The sequence below is a fragment of the Bubalus bubalis genome, chromosome 14 (assembly GCF_019923935.1).
Source record: "Bubalus bubalis isolate 160015118507 breed Murrah chromosome 14, NDDB_SH_1, whole genome shotgun sequence".
Lineage (NCBI taxonomy): Eukaryota > Metazoa > Chordata > Mammalia > Artiodactyla > Bovidae > Bubalus > Bubalus bubalis.
In genome coordinates, this window is record NC_059170.1 from 29912367 (window position 1) to 29931331 (window position 18965).

Genomic DNA, 18965 nt, shown 5'->3' on the forward strand with positions numbered 1-18965 from the left:
GAACATACTTATTTTCAGCATGAATCTCCTTGGTTTACATGCAGTGTGGGAGCAGCTCTGCAAGTTGAAAGTAACTGCTTGTGGAAGGGTTTTCGCTGCCCTTCAAAAACGTTCTCTTAGAGAAAGCTAAATGTTTTGGTTCTGTCTCACTCGTGTTTTTGGTGGCCCGAGCCCTTCAGTGCTGATTGATGTGGGACACACACACATTGTGTTCCCGCATAACATACCAAAAACCGATACTTGCTGTCTGTCGCAATCTCTGCACTGAGTTTCTGGGCCACGGGTCTCTCTGGCCGTCTCACTGGTCTGTGACAGTCCATTCTGTGCCAGTGTCTGGAGTTCGGCATGTGTCGTGTTTCACAGTGCAGTTTCTGACAATTGGATTATGATAATGAACAATTGTTTGCTAGCTTTGTCTGTAAGAAGAGGGACTTCAGATAATAAGCAAGAATTCCCAGCTCCTGGGTACTCTCACTGAGGAAATTCCTACATTTATCCCTAAGTGTGGAAAAAAAAAAATCAAGCCTAACACCCAAGAAAGTAGACAGTTGGATTACTTAAAGAGTGGGTGGGCACTTCCATTGTGTGTGTTATCAATTTTTTCTCTCCTGATTTTCATTGGCTAGCTCCTTGCAGGCAGTTTGAAAAAAAAAAAAAACTCAAAAAGATGGAACTTGAGTGGTGTGCTTCCTTCTGGCTGGGAAAAACTCAGTGGCTTCAAGGTATGGGATACATGTGTCTTCCAGAGTGCTCAGGCTTTCTGTGAGAGCGTTTTATGATTTTCAGACTGGAAACAAAAAGGAAACGTGTAATAAAGGCAAAGTCTCTTTTCCTCACCTGCTCTTTGTGTATATGACTCTTTTTTGGTCTGTGGCCATAAGAACCTTATGCACTTAAACAATATATACATATCCATTTAAGTCACTGATACTTAGATATGCAGATGAACCACTGTGCACCCCTCCTGGCTCATCTGAGTAATAAATTCTGCAGTCCGCTCTTTATGATGGTAGGTCATATTCCTAACCACCAATAAATATTGTAAAGTACTTTCGCTGCAGCCGTGCTAACCCAGGGCATCTGTCATTCCGGTTGCTGCTATTAGGAATTATTGGACTGAACCACTGGTGGAGAAAGCAGAGGGGGGTGAGCCTGGTGGTTGTGACGCGTACTGCCCTTTTGTGTGTTTTGCATAAAAAACTCCAAATCGTGCTGCATATTAATTATGAATCAGTGTGGGCAAACGCGGGCAACTTCTGCTGGCTGAGGCTTGGAGCAGGAGACAGCGGCTCTGAGGGCCTGGGCACCTCTCGCTCCCCGTCAGCAGATCCATCTTTCTGATGCTATACTGTAAATTTATTTCACCTCGGAGAGTAAACAGATATATTGGAGCCCCAAGGGTTCATGGGTAGCGTATTTACAAAGGAGTCTCTCCGCCAGCCCGTGCCACCGCTGCTAATGAGAGCGGTCATTAAGTAAATGAGACGTCGCCTTCAGCTGGCTTAGGAGTTCGCACACTAAAGGGAGAAGATATTTAATTGAAACCCGCACACAGGCTTCCCCACATGTGACCGCTGGAAGCGAGGCAGCCGCCTCGCCTCTCCTCCCGTCCATCCGCACCCCCCATGTAAATTTCATGATTGCTTTCCGTGATGTCATTTTGAAAGAGGACAGACAATAGCTGTGGGGAAAGGTAAGTCAATGTTATGTTCTTTTGCTGACAAAGGCAGATGCCCAGTGCTTGGCTTTTCCCCTCGGGTGGAGATGGGGAGAGGGCGCGCGCAGAGTTAATTTCTAAGATGAAGGCTTTCTTTGCTGGAAGAACAGGTCTGAGGATGGCTTTTTAAAGCCGCTCTGTTGGACCGAGGCTTTCTCCTCCTCCTGGGTCTGCCGGCGGCTGTTTTCCTCCGCGTTCTCTGTCCCTCCTTGGCTTGCTCACGCGCTTGGCTTCTCTGAGAATTTAGTGAACACATTGTGCGTCTGACAGAAAAGACATTGGGGGACCTGGTGTTGAGACGAAAACTTTATGTGCTTTTCTGGAAGAGGAACACAGTTGTATCTGCAGCCAGGGGATCTAGCAGCTGGGTTCCCTGGGAGAACGCTGGCTCCTTAGGCAGAAGACCGCTCTGCAGCGGGGACGCCGTCCGGACCGCGTTTGTGCCCCCACCCAAGACGGAGTAGAGATGGTCATGTGAGCGCCCTGTCTTCGCGTGTCACGTATTTCTAAACTTAAGGGTGCGTGTCTGTGGGATAGACGCACTGTTCCCTTACGCTCCTTTTCTCGCTATGTGATTGGGGTCACGAGTGTGTGTGTTTATGGCGTTAGTAACTGGATTTTTGTATTTAAAACTACAAATCGGGCTTAGCCAAGAAGTCTGGGTGAGCCTTGAAAGATATGATGCCTTTGCCTCTAAGGTGATGTGTTCTGGGCCGTGGACTTTGTCCGCTGGGTTCACTTTCCTCTTTGTGAATCAGGAAGATAAACAAGCCGCCAGCAGCTCCTGGGTTATGGTGTGGTGTGCCCTTGTCGCGAGAGTTGCTCCTTCTAAGTCACAGAGGGCTTCTCTGCTCTCGGCATTACCTTTGCGTCCAGGGACATCGTTGGCTGGTAAAGTTGGGCTTTAATTTCTGAGACAAAACCTCTGAGAGGAGGGTCTGGTAGCAGGGTATGGGCTCGGTCCTGAGCCATCAGACTGTGTCACTTTAATGGCGATAACGGCCGTGATTGTTATCCTTTTGGGAGATGGAGTTGAGAAATTTTGCCCCAGTGGTTAAAAGAAAAAAATCAGAGAGACCTGAGGACTGAGGCCAGTGGCTGAGTGAACAAAAGGCAGGAGAGCTCTGGGGCAAACCTGGAGGAGGCGAACCTCAGTCTCGGGTGAGTGGATGTGCCTGGACTTGGCCTCCTGGCCCAGGGAGGCCGGGCGGGTGCTGGGGAGAGGCCCAGGTTCCTCACCACCAGATATCCCCGCCCTGGCCCTGTGGCTGTGACTCTCACATCTTTCCATATGGCCCTGCTGATTAATGGTAAACAAAAGAACGGGGGAGCAGCAACTGGAGTTTTGTGGTGCTGGTGGGGAGGGCTGGACCGGAGTTGTTGGCTGTGCAGAGGAGGCTTGCTTAGGGTTTATAGGGCAGTTTGTTTGCAAAGAGAAGGAAGTAGCTTCATGACCCCTCTGTCCTGCAGAGCTGGAGATGGGGGCCCCAACCTCCTGGGCACTCACAAGGGTGTCTGCTGATCCAGGGGCTGAGCGGAGCCTCAGAGCTGGCCATGGAGGCCTTTTATTCTGCAACTCCTTGGGTTCTGGCCCTTTTGAATGATGGCCCCAGACACGGGCATGGGAACTCACCCAGGGCAGAGGGGCTACCTAAGTAGGCAGGGCAGGGGGTGATGTAGTGGTCCTTGTGACCTCAGGCATTTCCCACAGGTCTGGAGGCAGCTCCAAATACTGGGAGCTGATGCTCCAGGCTCTCTTGAAAGGTTCTGGCAGGAGCAGTGGTCACCTGTCACCCTAAATGCTTCTGATGCCTGAGGGAGGAGGACCTGATCTGAGATGCCCCCACACAATGGGCAGAGTCTTTGGGGTTGTGAAGAAGCTCTGTCCCTGGGGTCACAGAAGATTGTCCTGGAAAGTTCTGTCTGTGCCCATAGGCGTCAGGGAGAGGCCAGCAGAGAGAATGCTGGCACAGGAGCGTGCTCTGGGCACTCAGACCCCACCAGGGAGCTGACCTACAGCCACCCTTTCTGTGTGAAGCTTGGCCTGTCCCCTGGCCTTGGCTGGGGTGGACGTTCTCTCTGATGCTGCCTAGAGTCAGGGGTCTTCCTCTCCGGACCCCACTGTCCTCTTCTGGTCTGGAGTCACTGAATGTGCCCACAAGGACCCGGGTGACTCTGTGTGATGGAGTGAGGGCACAGGGGGTCTGAGACAACTCTGGTAACTGGCTTGGGGGGCCTGGGGTGTGTGTGTGTGCAGCCCACCCCCCTGCTGGTGGTGCCCAGCCTGGGCGATGGCTGCATGGTTTGGAATGCTGATTAGCATGGCCAAGCATTGGGCAGAGAGGGCAGGATGAGGAACCTGCAGACTGAGAGAGTGTGAGAAGTGCCCCTAGGCCTCCGGCTGCTGCCCTGATGGCTGGTGGGGGCTGAGGCACTTCAGCTCTGGTGAAGAGAGAGTGAGGGAGGGTCTGCTCACACCCTCCCCCTCCTCCAATGGCCTGAGCTAGGGAGGAGGGCCCAAAGCGACCAGAACACCCAGGTCAGCACTAGGCCTGGAGTGGACAGAGAGGTAGGGCCCAGGGCGGCGGCTGGGAGGGCGGGGGCTGCCTTGTCACCTGACCCCCCACTTCTTCGGAGAAGGGGATTGGGCAACCAGTGAGTCTTGGGTGCTAGAGAGAGAAACGCCATCCTGGGCTTGGAAGACCCGTCTAGACACACTTCTTGCTGGCTGTTACCCTGTGGAAAGCTGGGCCTGGGAGCTGAGAGGGGGCCTGGCCAGGGGCCCTCCCCCCACCAGCTCCCAACCCTCCTATCTCCTCCTTCCATGTACGCTCACTCATGAATAAACCAGAAGCTAGTTGTCTACAGAGGTAGTTTAACAGGAATTTTACAGGGACAGTCTTTGGGAGTGGGCGTCATCAGGAGATTGGTCAGCCTGGGTGGAAAACGCCGTTTCTCAGGAGTGGGAGCAGTGCCCTGAGCTGCCCCCATGCCCGCCCTGCTCCCTGGAGACCCCGCCGCCCTCTTGGGCCCCTCCTGAGTGCTGGCCAGGCTTTGGGATCCTCAGTGTACATCCTGTTCTTCACAGATGGCTGAATTTTCCCCAAATGTTGCTTAAAAAACCCTCAAAACAAACCGGGAGGCGTTTTCCACCTGACTTACAAAAGCTTTGCTCTCAGACGAGTTCTGGGCTGGTTCCAGAGAGAGCAGAGTGGAGACTGCTCGCCAGCAGGGAGCACCGTTCTCTTGGTCGGCCTCCCTCTTGTCAGAGCTTGCGTCTAGGTGTCCATCCTCCCTTCCTCTTTCATTTTTATTTATGGTTTGTAAACGCAGTGTTAGTTTAACCAGATGCACTGAAAGTAAGTCCAAGGAGGTGTAACCTGCCTCCATCAGGATTACTCCTGGATGGAAGGCCAGAGCCCTTGCCCGAGTGCTGGCACTCTGAGACCCCAGGACCCCTTCCGCTGCTCAGGCACCTGGAGGGGCCGCGTGGGTCTGTGCGGACATGCCTGATGTGAGGGATTTCTCGGGATGGCAGACTGGGAGCAGGGTCGTGTGCGTGTGGGGCGTGCCAGGGACAGGCCTTAGGCACCGCGGGGTTCAGGGTGGTGGGCAGGGCGCGGCGTGTGTCCATCCGGACGTGCCATCTGGCTGAGTTGCCGCCAGACAAGCCCTCACGCCTGGCTTCACACCTTGATCCCGGTTGACGTGGGTTTGAGGGCTCCAGTGGAAGCCACCTGGGGCCTCTCCTTTTCTCCCGTTTCGTGGCCTAAAAACTCCACACTAAAGCAGCAGCTTGAGAGAGAGCTCCCCAGGGCTCCAAGCTGGATGGGCTGCCCTCCCCTCAGCCTGCATTCAGCACCCCCATCTCTCTCAGCTCAGACTCCAGACCTAGGGCCCTCCTGCCCCTCCAGCTTCTGTCCGAGGGGGCAGGAGCTCACTGCTCTGTTATTCCTCACTCCTGTGCCTGCTTTTCCTGAGCCGGTCAGACACCCTGAGCTGCAGGCCCAGGAGGGACCCAACTTCCCGCACATCAGGCTGAATCTCTTCAGTCTTCACTTGACTACAGGGTATAAAGTGGCTCAGCCACTGTCCTCCCCATGAGCTGCCCAGTGCTTTCTGAGTGAAGGGGCTGCCACGAGGCATCTCACAGACTCAGAGCTGACCTGTGACATAACTGAGGTGCTCGGGGACAGTGACTGTCCTAGGGGTCCCAGACCCAATGGTTCAGAACGGCCTGCTTGCTCACTGGACTCCGCTGAGCAGTAAATTGGTTTGTTAACCAGTGATTTTCACGTGTAATTCTGCAGCGTCTCATATGAATTCCAGACCTGCACGGCCTGACTTCCCAGGACCCTAGACCTCCCAGGAGGCCATCCGGATCACACTGGCCCTCACTGCCCTTCTTGGTGCTTCCCAATTGCCTGGGAGATGTCCTTAGTCTGTCTTCCAACCTGATTTTCCATCCCCCATCCAGGCCATGCTGAGACTCCTGGCCCATCTCCTGTCTCCTTCCACCTCCACTGCTCTTTCAGCCCCAAACGGATGCCATACGGGTCCCTTGGTGTCCCTCCCAGGAGCCAGTCATGCCCTAAGTGTTTAGTTGTTGAAACACCTCTGCTATCACGTTGCATCAGCCTTGCTGGTGTTCCCACCTGCCTTGGAGGGGGGCCTGCAGGCCACCAGGTTTGGGGTGCCCAGTGTGCAGTGCCCCCACACTTGGTTCTGGTCCACACACAGGTACTGGCCTGGGTGCCATTGTAATCTCAGGCCCTGGGCTGTCAGTGCTGGACTAGACACAGCCAGAGAAGCTTATGAATCCAGGTGGGAAGAAGAGCTACCTAAGGGTCCGCTTCTGAGTTTTTCCTCCAGAATCTGAGTGGATATGCTATCAGCCAGGGTGGAAAGTTAGACTCCGCTGTCCAGGCTGAGGGGTGTTTCTTTCTTTATTATTATTATTATTTACCCTTCTTTTTATTATTTTTAATTAATTAATTATTTCTAATTGGAGGATAATTACAATATTATGGTGGTTTTTGCCATACGTCAACGTGAATCAGCCACGGGTATACACGTGTCCCCCCATTCTGAACCCCCCTCTCACCTCCCTCACCTTGGAGGGGGTGTTTCTGTTATTACCTTTTAGTGATCTGGTTGTGCTCTGGCTAAATAACTTAGATTTTTGTGTATCTCCTTTTATTTCACGAAGCCCAGCCCCCAACCCTAGCTTCCCGAGGTCTCATTTTGCACCAGAGCAGGTTAGCTGTGAGGTCCCCTCCCCCAACACACATAGAGCAGCACTTTTCATGATGTGTGAGCGTCGTGAGGAGCTGTGAGTTCACCCGCCTTCCGTCATCCTGAGGCTCTGATGCTTCCGGAAATGCCACTGAAGCCGGCAGAGAAACCCGCGGAGACCTGAAGTCAGTACATCAGCCCAAAGGGAGAGGAAAAAGCGGGTTGGATTTGACCTTGAATTGCAGCTGACAAACTTTTTAGACCCCTCAAAGGCTCCAAAGTGGTGTGTGATGGCACGAGTGAAGACTTCTGGGTCCTGGCTTCACTGAGCCAGCTGCAAGTTACACGTTGCGTCTCTGGGTTCAGAACCTGCTGCCTGGTGTGGGAGGCCTGCGCTCTCATGCTCAGCCTGCACCTCTGGTGTCTGGGGGACCCGGAATGGGCTCTGCTGTGACAGTCAGAGTCCCACTCCTGCCCTGATGCCGTCCCAGAGGGCATTCCGACAGCTCCTGAGCATGCGTGTCAGCGCGAGGGTGCAGGTTGAGGGCACAGGGCCTGGAGGGGCTCTTCCCACCCCACCATGCCCCTTCCTGGTGATGGACCCCTTACTGCCCAGAGCCTTTTGGAGGCAGCTGCCTCTGGTCAGTGTGGTTTGCGTTCTCTTCACATTCTGCCTTGTTGACGTCCTGTGTGCTGTGCGTGCCCATCCAAACTGGGAAGCTAGTGTGTGCAGCCCCCTGATATTTCTCACTTAAAGGCAGGAGAGAGGGGCTGTCCCTGAGCAGTGCAGGAGGCTGATAGGTGGACATCTCTGCTGGCCATGCCTACCCTGAAATCCAGCCACCGTACGGGGGCCACTCCGAGCCCTGGGTCTGGGGCTATGACGTCAGCCCCCCGAGCTTGCTCTCCTCCCCCAGACAGGAGTGCGTCCATGTCCGGAGTTAGAGGGATGGGGGTAGGAGAAGGCGAGTGAACTACTATCAGAAATCCCTCTCTCTGGCTGCGAGGCCCTGGAGCTGCCTGGACCTCCTACCCTCCTTCCTGGTCCCCTCTCTTTCTGAACTGGACATGAGCCAGGGCAGAGACAGGCCTCAAGGGACCCTGGAGAAGCTTGGTTTTATTCTGTTTGTACAATGAGAGCCCGTTCTAGTCGAGTTAACTGCAAGAGCCTAAGTAAAGTGTGTGGTTTCCAGGAAGGGGTAAGTGGCCATTTTCCCTCTCCTGGGCCGGACAGTTCTGACTCCTGCAGGGAAAATTCAGGGGACCATGGGAGCTGTGGGTGGGCACAGGCCATGACTGACACCTTCCCTGGCTCCTCCCCGCCTGCGTCCTGACTTGGTCGATCAGTGGGTCAGGGGAGTGGGGAGAGGCCCCCAGCCCAGCGCCCCCATGCACCGAGTAGCAGTGCTGTGCCTGTTTCCTGGGCTTCTCTAGCCCCCTGTCCTCGTCATTCCTCTTGGCCTCAGGGGTTGAGGGAGGGCAGAGAGCTTCCCATGAGCTGCCTGCCCCTGACTCCTCGTCCGGGGGTGAGGCGTGTGTGCCCAGATGGAGGTTGAGGTCGGGATCCTCGTCCTGACCCCTGGTGTTGAACTCCGTCTGTGTGGGGAGGCTTTCTGAGAAATCCTGTGCGCCTGCCTGGAGCGCACAGCCTGCCGCCCACGCTCCCACTCCCTTGCACCTGCCTGGGCGCCCGAGTCCTGGCTTCCACCATTGTGCCTCTCCCAGGACACTCAGCCCGCCCTGCGGCTGCGAGGGTCCCCACCCCTCATCATCTGGGGGCCCTCCCCTGCTGGCAGGCTCCCTGACAGGCTGCCTGGAGAGCCAGTCCTGTGATGGGGTTTGAAAAGTCATCATTACTGCCCGGCTGTTTAGCTGTTGTTTTTACAGCGTGGGTAAGTTTAAAAGAAATAATAATAATCATATAAGAAAGACTCAGCCACAGTCAGCCTGCAACATGCTATTTGCATTTTTAAGGAAACACTTCTTTGAGACAGCCTGGGTGAAAGGTCACTATTTGCATATAAATGGAAAAGAAAGTGTACGATGCTGGAAGTTACATCTATATTATTTTCTCAGCAGTGAGCTGCTGTTGGAGAGATTAGGGGACGTGGCTTGCGTTTGGCTTTTATTGAATAGAGAAAGCACCAGCGAGGCTGATTTAGAAGCAAAATAATGAGAAACGTGCAGAGCGATGGAACTGCCAACTCCCCTGCCCCCACTTCTCTCCTCTCATTTTCACCTAAACTCAGCAAAAGCAGGTCTGTCTTTGCTCCACTCAGCAAGTCTTCATTTTACTTCTCTCTGAATTCCAGCAAAAAAAAAAAAGAAAAAAGAAGAAAGAAAAGAGCAAAACTTGCCCTCATTTCCCCATCAGTCCTGTTTGCATTTCCTGCCAAAAGCTGATCTGATGGGTGGTACACCAGGGCTGCCTCCAGACCCTGGAAACCAGGTCACAGGCAGGCCTGGAGCAGAGAAGGGGGAGGGGATGGGGGAGGGGGAGGGGCCACCCAGGTCAGCGTTTCTGGGGGCGCCAAGCACCCCAACCTCCTGTTCCCGCCCAGGACCCACAGTGTCCAGGGCAAGAGTGCCACTCCCTTTTGGATTTCCAGGCTTGTCAGATTCCTCCGAGAGCCTGCCCTGCCCTGGCTGTCCCCGGCTCTCCAGCAGGTGCTGGGAAGCCAGCCTTGACCCAGGACATTTCAGCCTTGCTGTCTTCTAGGAACAGTCCTGGGACTTGGGAAGCAGGAGGGCCCTGAGGAGACCCTGGGGCTCAGCTACAAGCTCTCATCACAGATGCCTCCACTGACTGTCTGTTACTGAAATCTCACCCCCAGCCATGTTATTTTAAAAAATATTTATTTATTTACCTGTGCCGAGTCTTAATTGCAGCAAATGGGATCTTTAGTTGTGGCACGTGGGGTCTAGTTCCCTCATCAGGGATCGAACCTGAGCCCCTTGCCTTGGGAGCTCGGAGTCTTAGCTACTGGACCACCAGGGAAGTCCCAAATGTTTTTTGAAACAATCTCAAATTCACAGAAACTTTTCAGATACAAAACAGTTTTTTTCTGACCCACTGGAGGTATATCTGCCAATCTGTGCTCTTTACCCAGAGGGGTTTCCAACAAAGAAGTTCTAAAGAACTTCTTCTCTAGAACCATCCATCACTTGGGTTATCTGGTCCTCGACAGTGTCTCAACAGTGGGCTCAGGACCACATGGTGTGTTGGTCTTGGTCAGACAAGACTTGTCTTGGCGACACCCACTGTAGCGCTTTCCTTGGTTTGGGTGTTGCCATCCCAGTGTCTCTAGCTGCAACAACACTTTCCCCTTTGCGATGAATAAATATTGGGTTGGCCAAAAGTTCATTTGAGTTTTTCCACTAATCCTAACACCTTACAGAAAACCCAAGCAAACTCTTTGGCCAACCCAGTTATTTTGGGGGGAAATGCCGAATTCTTCCTCAAACCACCAATTTATTCATTTTTATTGATGTCTGAATAGACTGACGATTTATTTTATCCAGTGGATTATAATCATTATTTTGATGCTAAGATTGTTCAGTGCTGGCAACTGTGTCCTTCTGATGTGCATGTGATTCTCTGAGCTCTCCCAGACTCGAGCCTGGAGCCACCCCTGGACCTAGTGTGGACGTGCTCCCAGACTTTCAATGCACATGTGTGTGACATGCACACACACCTAGATTTTCTTGAAGACCACAGGTTCATCCTGACAGCTCTGACTCCAGTTCCCCCCAGGATACATTCTAGATTTCTCCCTCTCCACCTGTGTAACTCCTTCCTCACTGCTGTGAGAAATCAGGCTCCTTAATATGCTTATTATTTGATCAGCCTAGTTTCTGTGCTGGGCTGCTCCTTACCCTTCCACATGCACTTGCCGCGTCTGTAGGCTCCGACACTTGCTCTTGAAGGACGCCCTACACTCCACTCCAGGCCGGGCCTTCAGGGACCCCATTTGTCCGGGACTGTAGGTTTATGGGATGTGGGGCAGGACAGACCCAGCAGGACTCACAGCCTCAGGACCAGACTCTTCTGCCGCTGCCAGCTGCCCGCGTGATGCTGAGAATCATCTTTATTCATTTATTTTCATTGCTAGGGCAATCACACACACCAGATTATTTCTCATACAAGCTTTGCTTTTCTTGTAGATAATTTTCCTGTCCCTTGCTAACTTTCTTAGGGTCCAGTGGGAAGCGTGCTTTTGAGACAGTCTGGGAAGGGTTTATACTCTGTTGGGTTGAGATGAAAGTAGGAGAGAATTTTTCCTTTTGAGTGGGAGCTGTGTTTATTTAGTTGTCCTTGGGACTCTACGGGGGATTGGGTTTGGGACCACCCATCCAGGATTCCAAAGTCCATGGATGCTCCAGTCCCTTGTATGGAATGCTGGAGTATTTCCTGTAACCTACATACATTGTCCTTAAATTTCAGACCATCTATCTCTAGGTTACTAATAACACCTGCTACAATGTAAACGTGGGCTTCCCTAGGAGCTCAGGTGGTAAAGAGCCTGTCTGCGATGCGGGAGACCTGGATTTGATCCCTGGGTTGGGAAGATCCCCTGGAAGAGGGCATGGAAACCCACTCCAGTATTCTTGCCTGGAGAATTCCCATAGACAGAGGAGCCTGGCGGGCTACAGTCCATGGGGTCAAAAAGAGTCAGACATGACTGAGCGACTAAGCACAGCACAGCACAGCAGAATGTAAACGCTGTGCAAATTGTCGCAAACCAAGTATTCTTTTTGGAACTCTCTGGAATTTTGGAGGGAGTGTTTTCTATCCATGTTGGTTGACTCTACGGATGCAGACCCTGCAGACATGGGGACAACTGTACTGGATTTCAGGGCCCAGACTTTCCGTGGGTGTGGTCACTTCACGGCTTTAGGGCGGGGTGATGAGCTTCCAAGGGTGCCTGAGGCCTGGTGAGAGCTGAGGAGGCTGGCCTCTCCAGGCCAGACACACAGGTGGGACACAGGGCCTGTCTGCCTGGTTGGCTTGTCGTGGGAGGAGGGTCCTGATGTGGTGGAGGTGGGCTGTGTGCGGTGCTCTGGGCCTTGGTGCAGCTGCTGTGCAGAAGCGCTGGTCTTCTCCTGGCCTGCGTCCCCAGAGTGGTTGTGGGGTGGGGTGGGGTCTGAGACGCCTCTCCCTGCCCCCGATGGCCCATTCCACATCCTCTGCCTATACCCCTGGACGCAGCCCTACCTGGGCTGCAACTGGCTCTCCTGGTTGGCCCCAGATCACAGGCTCACAGAAGCCAGGCTGGGAGAACTAAAGGCAACCCACCAGACCTTCTTCCCTTAGGAAAGTCTCCGGGGGCGTGCGGTGGGTAGGGGGTGGGGAGCGAGGCTCGCTGTCCCTCCCCCGAGACTCCGCACCACTAATCTAATTTCTGTTTCTATGGGTTTGCCATTTCAGGACATTCCGTAACTGAGGAACGGTACAATATGTGATCGTTTTCTCTGACTTCTTCCACTGAGCCTGATGGTGTTGAGGTTCACCCACTTTTTATTGCTAAATAGCACTTGGTCATATTTTATATTGTCCATTCAGCAATCAATGGACATTTGGGTTGCTTCCTTTTTTTTGGCTAGCGTAAATAAACCTGTGATGAAGAGTTGTGTACAGGGCTTTGTGTGGACATGTATTTTCATTTCTCTTGGATCTGTATCTGGGAGTAGAATTGCTGGATTCTGTGGTAAGTCTATGTTTAATATATTGATGGACCACCAGACTGCTTTCCAAATTAGCAGTGCCACTTTATCCTCCTGCCAGCAGGCTACATGGGCTCCAGTGTCTCCACATCCTGCCCAATACTTATTGTCTGTTTTTTCTTTTTTTCATCATAGCCATTTTAGTGGGTGTGCAGTAAGATCATGCTGTGGTTTTGACTTACGTTTCCCTGATGACTAGATGATGAGCAGCTTTTATTGACCATTTATATGTTGTCTTTGGATGAATGACTGTTCAAATCCTTTGCTCACTTTGTTTTTCGGCCACACCCAATGGCTTGAGGGATCTTAGTTCCCCAGAAAGTGCCAAGTCCTAACCATTGGCCTTCCAGGGGATTCCCCTTTGCCCACTTTAAAATTGGGTTAATTTGTTTTATTCTGGAGTAGTATGAGTTCTTTCTATACTCTAAATTTCTTATTGTTGTTTGGTCGCCAAGTCATGTCCGACTCTTTGTGACTCCATAGACTGTAGCACACTAGTCTCCTGTGTCCTCCACTATCTCCAAGAGTTTTCTCAAATTCATGTTCATTGGGTTGGTGATGTTATCTAACCATTTAATCCTCTGTTGTCCCCTTCTCCTCCTGCCCTCAATCTTTCCCAGCATCAGGGTCTTTCCTAATGAATTGGCTCTTCCCAGCAGGTGGCCAAAGTATAGAGCTTCAGCATCAATCCTTCCAATGAATATTCAGGTCTGATTTCCTTTAGGATTGACTGGTTTGGTCTCCTAGCCGTCCAAGGGACTCTCAAGAGTTTTCTCCAGCACCACAATTCAAAAGTATAAATTCTTTGGTGTCCAGCCTTCTTTATGGTCCAACTCTCACATTTGTACATGACTACTGGAAAAACCATAGCTTTGACTATGCAGAGCTTTGTTGGCAAGGCGATGTCTCTGCTTTTTAATACGCTAAGTTTGTCACAGCTTTCTGTCCAAGGAACAAATGTCTTTTAATTTTGTGGCTGCAGTCACCATCCACAGTGATTTCGGAGCCCAAGATCTGTCACTGCTTCCACTTTTTTCCCCTTCTATTTGCCATGAAGTGATGGGACTGGATGTCATGATCTTAGTTTTTTGAATGTTGAATTTTAAGCCAGCTTTTTCACTCTCCTCTTTCACCCTTATCAAGAGGCTCTATATTTCCTCTTCACTTTCTGCCATTAAAGTTATATCATCTGTATATCTGAGATTGTTGATATTTCTCCTGGCAATCTTGATTCTAGTTTGTGATTCATCCAGCCCAGCATTTTGCATGATGTACTCTGCACTGAAGTTAAATAAGCAGGGTGACAATATGCAGCCTTGTGGTACTCCTTTCTCAATTTTGAACCAGTCAGTTGTTCCATGCCCAACTCTGTTGCTTCTTGACCCACATATAGGTTTCTCAGGAGACAAGTAAGGTGGTCTGATATTCCCATCTCTTTAAGAATTTTCCACAGTTAACATAGTCAATGAAGCAGAAGTAGATGTTTTTCTGGAATCCCCTTGCTTTCTTTATGATCCAATGAATGTTAGCAATTTGAACTCTGGTTTCTCTGCCTTTTCTAAACCCAGCTTGTACATGTGGAAGTTCTTGGATCACATACTGTTGAAACCTAGCTTGAAGTATTTTGAGCATTACCTTGCTAGCGTGTGAAATGAGTGCAATTGTACACTAGTTTAAACATTCTTTGGCATTGCCCTTCTTTGGAATTAGAATGAGAACTGACCTTTTCCAGTCCTGTGGCCACTGCTGAGTTTTCAAATTTGCTGACATATTGAGTACAGCACTTTCACAGCATCATCTAGGATTTGAAATAGCTCAGTTGGAATTCCATCGCTTCTACTGGCTTTGTTTGTAGTAATGCTTCCTAAGGCCCACTTGACTTCACACCCCAGGATGTCTGGCTCTAGGTGAGTGACCACACCATCATGGTTGTTCGGTTCATTAAGACCTTTCTTGTATAGTTCTTCTGTGTATTCTTACCACCTCTTCTTAATCTCTTTTATTTCTGTTAGGTCCTTGCAGTTTCTGTCTTTTATCATGCCCATGCTGGCATGAAATGTTCCCTTGATACCTCCACTTTTCTTGAGGAGATCTTTATTCTTTCCCATTCTATTGTTTCCCTCTATTTCTTTGCATTGTTCATTTAAGAAGGCCTTCTTATCCCTCCTAGCCATTCTCTGGAACTCTGCATTCAGTTGGGTGTATCTTTCCCTTTCTCCTTTGCCTTTTGCTTCTCTTCTTTCCTCAGCTATTTGTAAAGCCTTGTCAGACAACCACTTTGCCTTCTGGCATTTCTTTTTTGGGGGATGGTTTTGGTCACTACCTCCTATACAATGTTATGAACCTCTGTCCAGAGTTCTTCAGGCATCTGTCTACTAGGTCTAAGCCCTTGAATCTATTTGTCACCTCCACTGTATAATCATAAGGGATTTGATTTAGGTTGTACCTCAATGGCCTAGTGGCTTTCCCTACTCGATAAAAGCCCCTTATGAGGTATGTGATCGGCAAATGTTTTCTCCCTGTTTGTGGGTTCTTTCTTCACTTGATTGATGGTATTATTTGACTTCCAAAAGTGTTAAACTTTGATGATGTCCAGCTCATACATTTTTTTCTTTTGTTGCTTGTGATTTCTGTGTTGTAGTAAAGAAACCACTCCTAACGCAAAGTCAGGAAGATTTACTCCTGTGCTTTCCAAGAGTATTAACTGGGACGTTTAGATCTCTGATCTATTATGTGAATTTCTACGTATGATATAAGTTGGGTCCAACTTTATTATTTTGGCTTTTCTATGTCCCGTCATCTGCCATATCAATTTTAGAATTAGTTTATCAATTTTTGGACACAAATGAAACAGCCTGAGAGGCCAAAAGTGGTCAGATACTGGTGAAATTCAGAAAATAACAGGCAGAATTCTGGGCCAGGACTAGGAGCCAAAGACTGAGAGCAGGGAGGGGAGGAGTCAGAGGGGGAGGTGATAGGACGGCCAGCCAAGCAGAGGGAGGAGAGGCTGGGGATGGGGCTGGGGCACCCCAGGGGAGGAAGGAGGAACTGGGTGTGGGCGCAGGATGGGCAGGTGACCAGGACTTTACGGAGACCTTCCAAAGGTGCTGCTTTGGTGGAGGGCTGTGAGCTGGCGTGGGGAGTGGGGCCAGAGCCAGATCGCCGGGGGTCACTTAGGAGATCAGATTGTGAAGGGTGTGGAGATGTGGAGCCCGGGGTCTGGGGTGTGGAATCCAGACAGATTGAGCTCTGTGAATGTGGATGCCTCAAGCTTGTTGAAGAGTTGAGAAGCCCCAGGGAAGGGCCAATTAGGGGCATGAGCAAACATTTGAGAGGAAGACAGGCTTTGGTTGCTACTCCGAGGACACTTGTTTATGAAAAAAAGATTTTTTTGTTAACTCTTTGTTGATTGCTCGGTTGGTTGTGTCAGGTCCCAGTCGCAGCACGAAGGGTCCTGTTGTGTCACAGGGATCTGCTCTGGTGCATGGACCCTAGTTGTGGCGTGCTGGCTGAGCCGGCTGAGTTGCTCTGTGGCATGTGCAATCTTAGTTCCCTGACCAGGGATTGAACCTGTGTCCCCTGCACTGCATGGTACATCCTTAACCCCTGGACCACCAGGGATGTCCCTGAGGACACTTTAATTGGCAGTGGGAAGAAGAGCCTGTCAAGCCTGGGGGGAGAGGTGGGCTCAGCCAGGATGGGACAGAGTGGGGAGAGAGGAAGGCAGGGGCTCAGGGTCTGACTGGTCCCACCCGTGAGAGCATGGGAGAGCCAAGATGTGGGCTCCCTCCAAGCAAAGATGCTCCCCCTTTGCTTGTTGGATGAGAGGCAAGTCACCAGAGACATAGAATCTAGTGAAGACCCTGAAGACATCTTGACAGGAGTTTCTCATGAGCCCACAGGGTCTCTATTTCCAGAGCTAAACAGTCCACATGCCAAAGTGGCACGTGTTGGGGATGCCTGATCCGGCCCTGATTGGCCCTGAGCATGGGCGTCCTTTGGGACTCTGGCCCCAAGAGGGAGATGCCCTGCTCTGCAGCTCTGATGAGGCTGCTCATGGGCCCTGGTGGCTTTTCTGAGCTTGTCCGTCTGCCAGAATCCTGTGAAACTGAGTTGGGTGAGGTCAGATGCTGGGACAACATGGAGCAGGTGGTCCTGAAGGGACATCACGGCCAAGGCCACTGTCCTTGCCACACGCTCCCATGCGGCCCCTTTGCTCTGTGTGTCTGGGAGCAGGGGTTCAGAACTCACTAGAGACCTCCTAGCCCAAAGCAAGGGGTCTTAAAGAAAACCCTCCTCACTGCCGACCCCTGATAACGAGGGCAGAGTCAGCCCTCCTCGTGGTCCCTGTGTGTCTGGTGCTCTAAGTCTCTGATGGCTCCTGTGATGGAGACGGTGGCTGGCAGGGCAGGTGCTGGCGTGGGGGCTGCCTCCATGGGCTGAATGTCCGCCGGCAGCATGACTGCTGGATGGGGCACCCGGGTGGCACCCCCTGTTGTGTGCAGGGCCTTCCTTTGGCCTGGGGACTCTGCCGTAGTCTGGGCTTGGTGGGGGGACATCAAGTGCCACCTCTGTGGCAGCCGGGGTGGACTGCGTCTTTGTTCTACTCCACGCGTCTGTACACGAGGGGTCTGGTCTGTGGTGGGGACATATGTGGGCCCAGTGGGAGACCAAGAGGGCCCCCGGTTTCTCCCAGCAAAGGAGAAGCACTGTCACGTTTTACTGTAGTGACTGTGGTTTGCTGTCAGAAGATTCCCAGGAAAAGGAAGGATTGATTGAAGGACTCCGTCAATCATGGATCCTCGTGACATAGTTCTGGTCTTGTGTTGTGTGCCTCCTGCAAATGTCTTCTGCATCCTGGGGCAGTGCTGTTGTGAGGGAGTGGTGCTGGGCAGGTGTCCTTAAGGCCCTTGTGTGAGGCCTGAGCAGGTGTGGGGCTGTGGACACATGACAGACCACAGGGAATGTGGGTGAGGGGGAGAATTCCCTCAACAGGGCTTCTCCCGGGGAGAGAGCAAAGAGGCCCCTGTGAGCAAGCAGAACACAGAGGGCCCTTGGCACAGACTTGGCTCTTCCACTGCTGGGCTTCTCTGAGGTTGGAGCGCTTTTCAGACACGTGCTGGAGATCTGTAAGGAGGGAGCCATCCCTTTCAAAGATCTCAGGTTGCCCCTTCCCTCCAATTCCCAGGGAGGCCTGCCAGGGTTAACCATTGTTTACATATGTCACCATGACGAGGAATTTCACCAGAGCCTCGCAGATCAGCCCAGGGTGCGGGCCTCTCGTGGGAGGCACATGTGGAAAGGGAACCCCACTTGTGGCTGGGGATTCTGGCCTCCGTTGTCACTCTGTCACGAGGGGCAGGGTCCTCGTCTCTGTCTTCAGGTGCAGCACGTACCCCATGACCTGAGCCATCCTTGTTGACTCATCTCCCGAGTTTCCTCCCTTCTCTCCCCTTTGACAGGGCCAACTGCTCCCTCCTCACCACCCTCGCTGTTTGCCACACACCTCTTAGGGATCCAGGGCCCTAGGCAACTCCTGTCACGGTGTGGGTGAGCCTGTTTCCTCTTGCCGTCTGCTAACGACCGCAAGGTACCTGGCCCAAGATGTCCGGTTCCCAGCTCTCAGGCCGAGTTCAGTGCTCGCTTGTTCAGGGCGAGTTCAGGGCCCTGCAGGTGACCCACAGCTCAGTGAGGGTGAGGCGCTCAGTAGGCACACACAGCAGGTGGTTTAACCCCGTCCTCTGAAGGTGATGCATTAGGCTGTTTGCCAACCCATCTGCCTCCCTCTGTTTGTGCTACTGGAGTCCCAGGAGGCCCTTTAATAGATGGAGGCATTTCCAGACAAGAGGACACTGTGGCTGTGGCCACAGGGCTGCCCGGGACAGGACCAGTGAAGTTAGAGGAAAATAGTGTTCGGGAATGCACGTGGGAAACGTGAGAAGAAAGATGAGGGGTGTGACAGCACCCAGCCTGACCTGCCTTCAGCAGATCCAAACTCACCTCCAAGGAGAAGAAAAACGCAGGAACATTCATTTCCTGTTTTTATTGTTGGTTACTTCGTGACCTTCCTTTGAAAGCTGCTGTTGTAGAAAGCTGGTTGTCATGGAAACAGGGAGTGCCGTGCAGGGAATAGGTACACAATGCATTTCTTTGTCCGGTCCAGATGATGCTTTAGCCTCTGCTTTGACGTGTGAATTTATGTGAGGAATTAAATATTAACTGGAGGTACTGCCCTAGAGAGAGGCAGACACAGAAGGAGAGGAAGGATGCTGGCCACCTGGGCAAAGCA

General features: G+C 51.8%; 1 protein-coding gene across 4 annotated transcripts in view; it reads left to right on the forward strand.

Moving 5' to 3' along the window:
- Nucleotides 1-1209: 1209 nt before the first annotated feature.
- MYT1 (myelin transcription factor 1) overlaps nucleotides 1210-18965 on the forward strand; it is a 61464-nt gene continuing 43708 nt past the window's right edge. For 2 of the 4 annotated variants that reach the window (XM_025263925.3, XM_025263924.3), the window contains exon 1: nucleotides 1211-1693. The gene's annotated coding sequence lies outside the window, so the exon portion shown is untranslated. The other 2 variants (XM_025263922.3, XM_025263923.3) reach the window with 2 other exon arrangements.